An 11,994-nucleotide genomic window follows, 5' to 3' on the forward strand; every position below is an offset into this window, starting at 1 on the left:
CCACCCCCAGAAAGTGTTAATGATACAACAATAGTGATTGGCCTCCTGACCTGTGAAATCCAGAATTCTAGAAACCCTGGTCTACCTCAAAGCCCTTGTTTTACAGAAAATGAAGTCAGCTCAGAGAAAAAAGCCCCTCACTAGGGAGTGCTACAACCCAGCTGGTTGGACATGGAGTTTTGAGGGTTTGGGGGCTTTTTTCCCCAAGATTTTATTTATTTGAGAGAGTGAGAGCATGAGCAGGGGGAGGGGCACAGGGAGAGGGAGGGAGACTCTTAAGCAGACTCCACACAGAACATGGAGCCGGATACCAGCTCCGTCTCACGCCCCTGAGGTCATGACCTGAGGTGAAACCAAGAGTTTGATGCTCAACCCACCGAGCCACCCAGGAGCCCCGGGTTGGACGTGTTTAATCAGACCTCAGAGTCCTGGACTTAGGGGCAGTCCTTTCTGCATTCTTTCTAGGTTGTGGAATTCTTTTAAATGTCTCTAGGAATTGCATATTCAAAAGATTTATTTGAGATAGATAGCCTCTTATGGGAACATTTTCACTTTACTAAGTAAAAATTCAGATATTTCCCAAATAGGAAAATTTTCCCATATCAAAACCTGAGTTTCTCAGAACACTTGGAAAAAGCCTTTGGAATCATTTTCAGTCTGTTGTAGAGGATGGACCAGAAACGCTCAGTCATCCATGGCCACACATTTTCTGTCTTAAAAAAAAAAAAAAAAAAAAAAAAAAGTGGGGGCACCTGGGTGGCTCAGTGGGTTAAGCCTCTGCCTTCGGCTCAGGTCATGATCTCAGGGTCCTGGGATCGAGCCCAGCATCAGGCGCTCTGCTTGGCAGGGAGTCTGCTTCCCCCCGCCCCCATCTGCCTCTCTGCGTACTTGTGATCTCTGTCAAATAAATAAACAAAAAGAAAAGTGCCCATATGTTCCACCAGTTGACCTTATAAAACTTGAGTACAAAAAAAAAAAAAATCAAAATGAAACCCAGCCTCCCAGAGTGAAGAGCTGACCTAAATGAGGACAGAATTCCAATGAACAGATGTCTGGACCTGTGGACACTGGGGCTTCAGGGTGCCTGGGATGACCTTGACACCCATGGCACTCAGGATCCAGGCGGGCATGACCGGCCACTCCCACCTGCCTCGCCAGCCCCGCCCTGCATCTGGTGGGGCACAGCCCACCCACACGGCCACACCAGAAACCCAGCCTGGAGTCTTCCCCACATCGGGACACATCTCTCTACCAGCCCTGCCCCAGCTTTGCTCCCGCCCTTCCCTTAATGGCATGAGAGCCCTCTCTCCGGAGCATCTCAAAACAGTAATCTCATCACCCTCTTGTTTAAACCCCTTGAATGGCTTACCATGGCACTCAGATGAAGCCTGATCTCCTTCCCAGAGGCTCCAGGGTCTCTCTGATCTGACTCCTGTCAACATCTGCCGCCTCTGGCCCATGTCCCACGTGTTCTGTCACTGGCCTCCCTTTCTCACCTCTTTCCCACCTCAGGGCCTTTGCACCAGCCATCATTGCTGACCCCATCCCCAGAGTAGCATGGCTGACTTTTTTCTCTCCTGCATATGTAAATGTCAGTGTTTTCTCTTCAGAGAGGCCTTCTCTGACCACCCTGTCAAAATTGGGAACTCGTTTCCTTCTGAGCCCTGATACAAGCTGTAATTCGAGTTGCTGCTTAGTTGAGTGCCTCTGCCAGTAGACGGGGACCTCGGCTGCTTTTTCATTGTGTTCCCAGTGCTCAGCTCCATCCCCACACAACAGAGTCCTTTGCTCACTGGTTAGGTGGGTGAGGGTGCACGGGGCTAGGACACACACCAGGCACTGGCCATGTGCCTACAGCAGAAAGGGCTGTAGGGGAGAGGATACTTGCCCATTGCAACATCTGCGTGCTCAACATGATGGTGCTGATAAGCAACAGACATCCTTGCTTCTGTGTAACCAGAACAGCCCAACAAATCAAGCTCAGCTAGGAGTATCATGACAGGGAGTGGGCAGAGTAATGGGGGGCAGGGCTTCCCCTGGGCTCCCTCCATGAGAGTGAGGGATGTTCCAAGCAAAGGGACGCACACAGAGATCCATGGATGGGGGAGGCATGAGAGAGGCCAGGGAGAGTGGCCATGAAATGAGGCTGCAGCCTTCTCTAGGGCTGGGTTACTGAAGCCCACCAATTCTTTTAAGGGATTTGGACTTCAGCCTAGAGGCAGGAAGAAGGTATGAAAGAATTCTGCACAGGGGGTCAATAAGATTAGAGGTGGCAGCTGACACTTAAGTCCCTCAAGTGGAATGTGAGCTGAGGATGGGGGTCACAGGCAAGGGAACTATGGTGGCTGAGAGGCACAGAACCCCCATGGTTATGAAGTCCGCGCTGCTGCTTGGATTGGGTTGTCCAGGCTGGGACCGAGCACTGCCAAGACCAAATGAGGCAAAAAAAAAAGAAGGAAAGAAGATCTAAATAAAATAATAAGGTGGATAGTGCAGGTGGACATTAAACTCTAGTCTTTATTAACTTTTTTTAAAGATTGTATGTATTTAGGGGCACCTGCATGGCTCAGTTGGTTTAGTGTCTGCCTCCAGCTCAGATCATGATTCCGGAGTCATTGGATCAAGCCCTGCATCAGGTTTCCTACTCCACGGGAAGCCTGCTTCTCCCTCTCCCACTGTCTGCAGCTCCCCCGCTTATGCTCACTTGCTCTCTCTGTCAAATAAATAAATAAAATCTTAGAGGAAAGAAAAAAAAAAAAAGCTTAGGTACCCCTAAACTCTAGTCTTTAAACCACAGAGGACTGCTTTTCAAGTTCACATACATTTATGAAAATTGATCATATACTATGCCACAAAAATCTGAAATTCCAAACAGAATAATGCAATGCTACCCTGATCACCATGTGACAAAACTTGAAATTAAGAACAAAATTTCCTCAAAGGTCTTTCCACATAGAAATTTTTAAGCCACTCAGTAACTCAAGAGAATGTAAATTTGATGCAGCATTTCTAAAAATTATAGTAACAAAACTATGACATATCAGAATCAATTGGATGCAGCCAACGTTGTAATCAGAAGTAAATTCATAGCATTCAAAATCCATATCAAAAATACTTAAGTAACTTAAATTTCCAACATAAAAAGCTAAATAACTGGGAGCCTGGGTGGCTCATTTGGTTAAGTGTTCAACTTTTGATAACAGCTCAGATCATGATCTCAGGGTCATGAGATCAAGCCCCATGTCATGCTCTCCATTCATTGGGGAGTTTTCTTCTCTCCCTCTCCTTAGCCCCTCCCCCTGTTCTCGTTCTCTCTCTCTCTCTTAAATACATCTTTAAAAAAATTTTAAAGTGGGGTGTCTGGTTAAGCATCTGCCTTCAGATCAGGTCATGATCCCATGGTCCTGGGAGTGAGCCTCGCAGAGGGCGCCTTTTGGTGGTAGTTAGAACTCAGGTGTCCAGGAATGCAGAACATGCCCTTCTCATATTCCCTCTGCCTTCAGGTCTGATGTGTACCCAGCCATGACCAGGGTGAAGACATGAAGACCTGACATCTCTCTCTGACTTGCCATATTGTTCAAAGTTCAAAAAGAACAATAAAAGGAAGTTTGCTTCCAATGCTCTGTGCCCTTCCCCCACAACACCAGTCAGCCACCCCGTTCAATTCCCATGAGGCAAACCGTGTCTCCCACTTGTGTATCTTTCCAGAAATTATTTTATATGTATATAAGCCAATGGGTATTTTTTGAGTTACAGCATCCTATGGTATCCCCTAAAACCCAAAGAAAGTGTCACCTATTATTATTACTAGGATCTCTGTATCAGGCAGAACCTGAGGCCTAGGGAGCTGGGTGAACTGCCCAAGGTCAGCCTGCTGTACAATTCAGGGTTTGAATCCAGCGACGGCCGTCTGACCTGGGCAGGCCTCTGGGTCCTGCTCCGCCCTTGGACCCGCTCTTCCAAGTCCCCTTTGTGTATGCGCTCTGCCTCCCTCTGTCCCGGTGCCCTCCCTTTCCTCCATCCCTCTCCCTGCGGTAATCGCGTACAAATTCTCATCCACCTGGAAGGCTGACCTCGAGTCAGGGGTGGCGTCCAACCTCCACACTTCACAGAGGGACCAACTGAGACCCAGAAAGGCTCCGGAAGCGTTCGGGTTTCTGCTCCCGATCTTTGCTCGGCTGTTTCCCGCCTGCCCACCTGCTGCCCTGCCCCGCCTCACGCGACGGCCATCGGCTCGGGCTGCAGTCAGAGTCGTCGGGTCGCCGTCGGGATCTGATGAAAGCCACCCCCCCCATCAACAGGGGCACCCACAGCCCACCCTGCAGGTAGTGTGAAGGGGGTCCCAGCCCCCAGAAGCCCAGCCAAGGACCGCGGCCCAAGTGCCCCTAGTCCGGCTGGACAATAAAACACGTGAGAGCGAAGAGCACGAGCCGGGCCCCGACGAACGTGCGGAAGAAGAGTGGCTTCGCGACAGGAGCGGCAAGGAGGGGCCTACCGAGGCGACAAGTGTCGGAGGCAGGGGAAGGGGGCGGTGGGCCGCCCCTGCGTCCCCGTAAGACACTGGCCCCATGCTCCGGAAACAAGCCGAAAGGGCGGAGGCCAGCAAAGCTTCCAGGGCGAGAGGCTGCCTAACCGCACGGCCGGCTCAGGAAAATGACGCAAGCGGCGCGCCGGGCTCACCCTCCAACGCTACAGCCCCGCTCCCGCGCGGTAAACGGCGACCCGTACAGAACGCAACCCGACGCCAAATCTCGCGGGAGAGCGAGATTCACGCGGGTAGCAGGTGGGCGGGGTGGGACTAATGAGACTTCCCCGCCTCCGCGCAAAGTCCCGCCCCCTGGCTGGGATGGGCCAGTCCCAAGTCCCCCCTCCGCCCATTCCGGCTGCAGGGATTGGTCCCAGAGATCATGTGACCGAGCGTGCTTCGGGAGCACGTGATCGCGCCGCTTCTCGGATCCCGGACCTCGGCGGCGGCGTTTGCGTTTCGTCCGTGGCGGGAGAGGGCTGGAGACCTAGACCTGGCGCCGGGCCCAGGCCAGCCGGTCGGCCACTGGCTAAGTGAAGAGCCCGCCTCCTGGGCCTGCGGGAGGCGGCGTGGACCCGCGCCGCGGTGGGAGGCAGACCCCGGGCCCGAACGGCGGACCGGCGGTCTCGGAAGGCTGGCGGTGCTTCGGGCGGTTGAGCAGAGCCTCTGCCCGCGGCCCGCGACAGCCCAGCTTGTGTGGCGGGCCGCGTGGCTTTCCTTCTGGGACGGGTAGGACCATGGGAGCGAGTCTGAAGACGAGGCCGGCCCTGTTCAGCAGTTCCCGGGCCGGGCCGGGCCGGTCGGCGAGGGAGCAGCTCCGCGGCTGTGGGCAGTGCAGGGCCGCGTAGACGGACGTTCCTGGCAGAGAGCGGGTAGTTTCAGTAGATGCTGCCAGGTCTGGGTGCGTTCATCGGGTCGCGTTCCTGGAGAGGCTGCGACCAGTTAGGTCAGGGGTCCCGGGTGGCTCAGTTGTTAAGCCGCTGCCCTCAGCTCACGTCGTGATTCCAGGGTCTTGGGATGGAGCTAAGTCTTTTTTTTTTTTTTTAAGATTTCATGTATTTGACAGCACAAGCAGGGGGAACGGAAGAGGGAGAAGCAGACACCCCCGCCGAGCAGGGAGCCCCACGCGGGGCTTGATCCCAGGACCCTGGGATCATGACCTGAGCCAAAGGCAGATGCTTTACCAACTGAGCCACCCAGGCGCCTCTAATATTACTGAATCTTGACAGCAACAGTGAGTGGTCAGCAGTGCACTGGAGGCGTCTAGACAGGGAGAGACTTGACTGAGGCTTCACAGCCTGGAAGTGGAGGAGTCAGAGTTGAACCCAGGCATCAGCCTAACCAGCCTGCAGACCCTCAACCAGCGGCTTTTCCACCCTGAGAAGCAAGGGTGGGTGAGCCAAGGAAAGCACCGCCTGTCCATGCCATTCAGAGTCACCCAAGCCCTAATGACACTCCCTTTCCCCACTGATTTTTGCTCAAGGTATTGGTGACCATGGAGGATGGAGCCGGTTGCTTTCCAGTCTACCCTCCTGACTGGTGTCTGGAGCCCATTAACGAGATAGGAGGGTCTCAGGCAGAGCCAGGAAATGGGGAGAAGCAGTGGGAATGAAGAACCTAGAAGCCAGAACTTGATGGGGCGGGGGTGGGGGGCGGCGATGTGTGAGGCCTGAAGAGAACCACCTGCAGCATAATTGAGTCAGTTCAGCAAGTATCTGTCAAACACCTGCTGCTCCAGGCACTCTAGGCGCTAAAGACCTAGCATTAAGCAAAAGAGGTAGAAATCCTTGCCATCCCAGAACTTGCCTTGTAGTGCTGGAAAGAGACCAGTAAACAAGATAAACAACATTCATACTGTATTAGAAGTGATGAAACCTACTGGACAAAAGACAGAACGGAGAAGGGTCTGGGAGGTGAGAACAAATTTACATAAGGGGCAGGGAAGGCCTTACTGAGAAAGAGACTTGGAAGGAAGTGAGGACACCGCACGTGCAAGGGACCTACGGTGGGGGGGAGCCTGCAGTGCAGTGAGTGTGGGATTGAGGATAGGTGATGAGAGGTAACAGGTGGCCACAAAAAGGACTTGGAATTTAGGGGCGCCTGGGTGGCTCAGTGGGTTAAAGCCTCTGCCTTCGGCTCAGGTCGTGATCCCAGGGTCCTGGGATCGCGCCCCACATTGGGGGCTCTGCTCCGCAGGGATCCAGCTTCCTCCCTGCCTTACTTTCTGCCTACTTATGATCTCTGTCAAATAAATAAACTTAAAAAAATTTAGCAGGGACTGGAATTTGAACCGAGTGAGATAAGGTTATTGTGGGGTTTTAAGACAGCCCCCATCGCCCCCCACATGAGCTGTTTTGCTGTACTTAACCAAGCTGGACACCCCCGTGCTAGAGACTGGAAGGCAGTATGCCCGCTCTCCCAAAACCACACTGGCATCTCGGTCTTCTTTGCCCAAGATAGGGCCGCAGCCCTTTTCCTTCCACTTGATTTCTCTTACCCCTGATTCCCACGGTAGGCTGTGGAATCTTCATGGAGACAACCCGGCCAAGTGGTCCCATCTTCCTCTGCGTAGTTCATGGTCCAGGTCTCTGCGTTCCCAGGCTGCCACTCAGGGTGTGCACGTGCTTAGATGGCCAGTGGGAGTTAAATCTCCATGCAGTGTGTCCTAACAGTGCTCAGACCTGTGCTCTCAGAGGCTCCCCGGTGACAGTTCAGGCCAGAGGTCACAGGAGGACTATGCTACACCTCGAGAAGGGCCTCAGGCCTCATCCTAGGCACCTGACATGTCACTGGTGTCCCCAGCCCTGAAATGGAACTGTATTTCCATTATCAACTCCAGTGTCTGGAAAATCTGGCACTCCAGGTCTCAAAAGTCTGTGGTCTGGAAACATGATTAGGGTGCTGGAACCATGCACCCAGAGATGGATTTTCACAGCCCAGGACCCTGGGATCCTGACCTGAGCTGAAGGCAGATGCTTAACCAACTGAGCCACCCAGGCGCCCCTTGATACATTTTTTTAAAAGATTGATTTATTTAGAGAACCCCAGTCAGACTCCCCACTGAGCACAGAGCCCGACACAGGGCTCAGCCTCACAACCCTGAGAACACGACTTGAGCTGAAGTCAAGAGTCTTGGACGTTCAACCAACTGAGCCACCCGGACGCCCCTTGGTGCATTATTATTACCTAGAGTCCATAGTTCAGATTTTCTTACCTTTTTCTTAATTATCCTGGGCCAGGATCCCATGAAGGACACCACATCACATTTAGTCGTCCATCTCACTTTTTTCCGGAAGGTGCTGTCTTGAGAGAGGAGGTTAAAGCAGCACAGAACTGCTTCCCTTTACCTTGGCTTTAAGTCTGAGTGAGCGCTGGGGGTGGGGCTGCCACTGGGGGTGGGGACGAGCGTTTTGGCTTTTTGCCTGACGGTTGACAGCTGAGTGGGGAGCTGGGTCCTTGCACGAGGCAGGGCACAGATGGGAGCTTCACCCTCCAGAGTGTCCCTTGTCAGAACCGCCCCTTGGGTTGGAGATGGCAGGGAGGTTATGGTTTAATGGGTAACGAATTTCTTTCTGAAATGATGAAGTCGTCCTGGACACGGATGGCAGTGATGGCTGCATGCATTTGCCGATGTCCCCAGTGCCCCAAGTGCACACTTCAACATGGCAGAAATGAGGAGTTTTATGTATTTTTTCACCAGTTTTATTAAGTGATTATTTATTTATTTATTTTACTTGACAGATTACAAGCTGGCACAGAGGCAGGCAGAGAGGGGGAAGCAGGCTCCCCGCTGAGCAGAGAGCCCAATGCAGGGCTCCATCGCAGGACCCTGAGACCGTGACCTGAGCTGAAGGCAGAGGCTTAACCCATTGAGCCACCCAGGCATCACCACAGTTTTTTATAAAGCAAAGAAATAGGGGCGCCTGGGTGATTCAGTCGTTAAGCATCTGCCTTGGGCTCAGGTCATGATCCAGGGGTCCTGGGATCAAGCCCTGCATCGGGCTCTCTGCTCAGCGGGGAGCCTGCTTCTCCCTCTCCCAATCCCCTGCTTTTGTTCCTCCTCTCGCTATGTCTCTATCAGATAAATAAAATCTTAAAGGGAAGAAATAAAGATGCCATTTAAACAAGACTTCTGGTGCTCACTTCGGCAGCACGTACACTAAACAAGACTTCACTCCTCAGCGAGGGAAACTGTCTATTTCAAAACAAAATGAAACTGCCCCCTTGGAGGCCTTATGTTCTCCGAGTTGGTTTCCCCCACAGACCTGGGATCAGCGATCCGTGCAGATGGGGCTCAGGTGCCGTCACCGTCACCGTCACGGTTACTAATAGCGGCATTAGAAGGGCTGCCTGTGCCAGATCACACACGGTGCTGGCGGCTTTAGCACGTCATCTCCTTTACTCTGCACACAGCCCCGGGGGCAGGGAGGCTCATTAGCTTCATTTTAAGAAGTGGAACTTAGCACAGAGTGCTTAAGGGACTCACCCAAGGTCACACAGCTGGTTGTGGCAGTGCCAGGGTCCTATCAGAGCCAGGCCTCTCTCATCCCCCACTGCAGGGCCAGCAAAGCAGCCAGAACTCCTCTAAAACCGTCATCTAACAGATAACGTCCTCCGACAAGCGGGGAGTTGAGGCTGGTGTGTAGACGCCGACTACTCCCAACTGGTCAAAAAAGAGGAGGGGCCAGTTGCTACTTTATTTATTTATTTTTTTAAGATTTTATTTATTCATTTGAGAGACAGAGGTCACAAACAGGCAGAGAGGCAGGCAGAGAGAGAGAGAGGAGAAAGCAGGCTCCCAGAGGAGCAGAGAGCCTGATGCGGGGCTCGATCCCAGGACCCTGGGATCATGACCTGAGCCGAAGGCAGAGGCTTTAACCCACTGAGCCACCCAGGTGCCCCCAGTTGCTACTTTAAAGACAACAACAAAACCAAAAAGCAAAATTCCCTGTAATCATGGCCATGTTTATTAAACACACAGCTCTGTGTTCTGGGATAGTGTTCTCCAAGTATCACCATAGATCTCTGGCCCCACAGGGGCTGGGCTTTGATGTTCCCCCAAGAAAGAGCCCCATAGCCAAGTGACTTGGTAAATGTACCTTCCCCTGCCTCCAAAGATTTGAAGGATGTTTCAGAGGCTCTGGAAAGCGTTGGTGGTATAGTGGTGAGCATAGCTGCCTTCCAGAGGCTCTGGAAAGTCCTGTCATGAAGAAACTGGTTAAGCTTTGTCTAGCCAACTGATTCCTGAACTTATTTGATCCCAGCCACCCATTTTCAATACAAGACCCATTGACAAGGGCCCCTGGCTTGTTGAGCCACTAGAGCAGGTGAGTCGATCTTAACGGTCATGAGTTCAAACCCCACGTTGGGCATGGAGCCTAAAAAAACAAAACAACAATGCAGCGTGCCTGGGTAGGTCAGTTGACCTTCAATCAGTTCATGATCCCAGGGTCCTGGGATTGAGCCCCACATCGGGCTCCTTGCTCAAGCGGGGAGCCTGCTTTCCCCTCTCTCTCTGCCTGCCTCTCTGCGTACTTGTGATCTCTATCAAATAAATAAATAAAATCTTTAAAACCACAACAACGCTGACAGCCCCAGGCTGTGCACAGCTGCCTGTGCTATGCTGGGCAACAGGATTCTAAGCATGGGGTCTGGCTTTTTTTTGTCTTCACGCAGGTGAGGAACGGAAGTGCAGGGAGGTTCAGTGTCTTACTTGCCGGGTCCTCTACTTGCTTAACTAAAAAAATAAATACCAGGGCCCCTGACTGACTCAGTCAGTAGAGCATGTGACTCTTGATGTCAGGTCATGAGTTCAAACCCCACATCAAGTGTAGAGATTACCTAAAAATTAAATCTTAAAAAATCAGAGTGCTCAATATAGAGAAACACCAACTGATGTCAAACTTTAAAAGGGGGGGGGGGCATCTGGGTGGCTCGGCCAAGCGTCTGCCTTTGGCTTGTGTCATGATCCCCCAGTCCTGGGATGGAGGCCCCTGTCGGGCTCCTGCTCAGTGGGGAGCCTGCTTCTCCCCCTCCTGCTCCCCCTGCTTGTATGTGCTCTCTCTCACTCTCTGTCAAATAAACAAAATCTTTTAAAAACTAAATTAATGGGACGCCTGGGTGGCTCAGTGGGTTAAGCCGCTGCCTTCGGCTCAGGTCATGATCTCAGGGTCCTGGGATCGAGTCCCGCATCGGGCTCTCTGCTCAGCCAGGAGCCTGCTTCCCTCTCTCTCTGCCTGCCTCTCCGACTACTTGTGATTTCTCTCTGTCAAATAAATAAATAAAAATCTTTAAAAAAAAAATAAAAAAATAAAAACTAAATTAATTGGGGCACCTTGATGGCTCAGTGGGTTAAGCCTCTGCATTCGGCTGAGGCCATGATCTCGGGGTCCTGGAATCAAGCCCCCCATCGGGAGCCTGCTTCCCCCTCTCTCTTTCTGCCTGCCTCTCTGCCTACTTGTAATCTCTGTCTGTCAAGTAAATAAAATCTCTTAAAAATTAAAAAATAAGGATGCCTGGGTGGCTCAGTGCGTTAAAGCCTCTGCCTTCGGCTCAGGTCATGATCCCAGGGTCCTGGGATCGAGCCCTGCATCAGGCTCTCTGTTCAGCAGAGAGCCTGCTTCCTCCTCTCTCTGCCTGCCTCTCTGCCTACTTGTGATCTCTGTCTGTCAAATAAATAAAATCTTTTTTAAAAAATTAAAAAATAAATTTAAAATTAATTAATTAAATAAAAAACTTTAAAAATGGGCACCTGGGTGGTTCAGTTGGTTAAGCAACTGCCTTCGGCTCAGGTCATGATCCTGGAGTCCTGGGATCGAGTCCCGCATCAGACTCCCTGCTCAGCAGGGAGCCTGCTTCTCCCACTGATCTCTCTCCTCTCATGCTCTCTCTCTCTCTCTCTCTCTCATAAATAAATAATCATTTAAAAAATTAAAAAAAAAAAACTTTAAAAATGCTGACTGAGGGTGCCCAGGTGGCTCAGTGGGTTAAGCCGCCGCCTTTGGCTCAGGTCATGATCTCAGGGTCCTGGGATCGAGCCCCGCATCGGGCTCTCTGCTCAGCAGGGAGCCTGCTTCTCCTCTCTCTCTGCCTGCCTCTCTGCCTACTTGTGATCTCTCTCTGTCAAATAAATAAATAAAATCTTTAAAAAAAAATGCTGACTCGCAGTGCCAGGAGATCCCAACATCTACTATGATAAAGAAAACTAATATTTTCTGATAAACCATTTTATTTTATGTCCTACCTCTTTGAGGCTGAAGAAGGGCTTTGTCTTGTCAGTAGAAACTTAGACATGTTCCCCTACCCCCATGGGGAAAGTGACTGTTGCACTGAAGTCAAACAAGGTCCTAACCTAGCAGGATGCTGTGTCCTGTGCTTTGCACCTCACCAGACCCAGGGCATTCTGCTGGAAATTTTGGATTGTCTCTGTAAAATGTTTACATTCTAGGAGGTTCTTTCTTCCAAGTAAA

At 51.6% G+C, this 11,994-nt stretch overlaps 1 long non-coding RNA gene across 1 annotated transcript; it reads right to left on the reverse strand.

The window, feature by feature from the left end:
* Window positions 1–2,497: 2,497 nt before the first annotated feature.
* Window positions 2,498–4,713, reverse strand: LOC131836999 (uncharacterized). Its single transcript, XR_009355904.1, has 2 exons — window positions 4,074–4,713; window positions 2,498–2,713 (listed from the first exon to the last, which is right to left on the reverse strand). It is a non-coding gene; the product is annotated as an uncharacterized LOC131836999 (long non-coding RNA).
* Between the last annotated feature and the right edge of the window lie 7,281 nt (window positions 4,714–11,994).

This window comes from Mustela lutreola, chromosome 7 (genome assembly GCF_030435805.1).
Source record: "Mustela lutreola isolate mMusLut2 chromosome 7, mMusLut2.pri, whole genome shotgun sequence".
NCBI lineage: Eukaryota > Metazoa > Chordata > Mammalia > Carnivora > Mustelidae > Mustela > Mustela lutreola.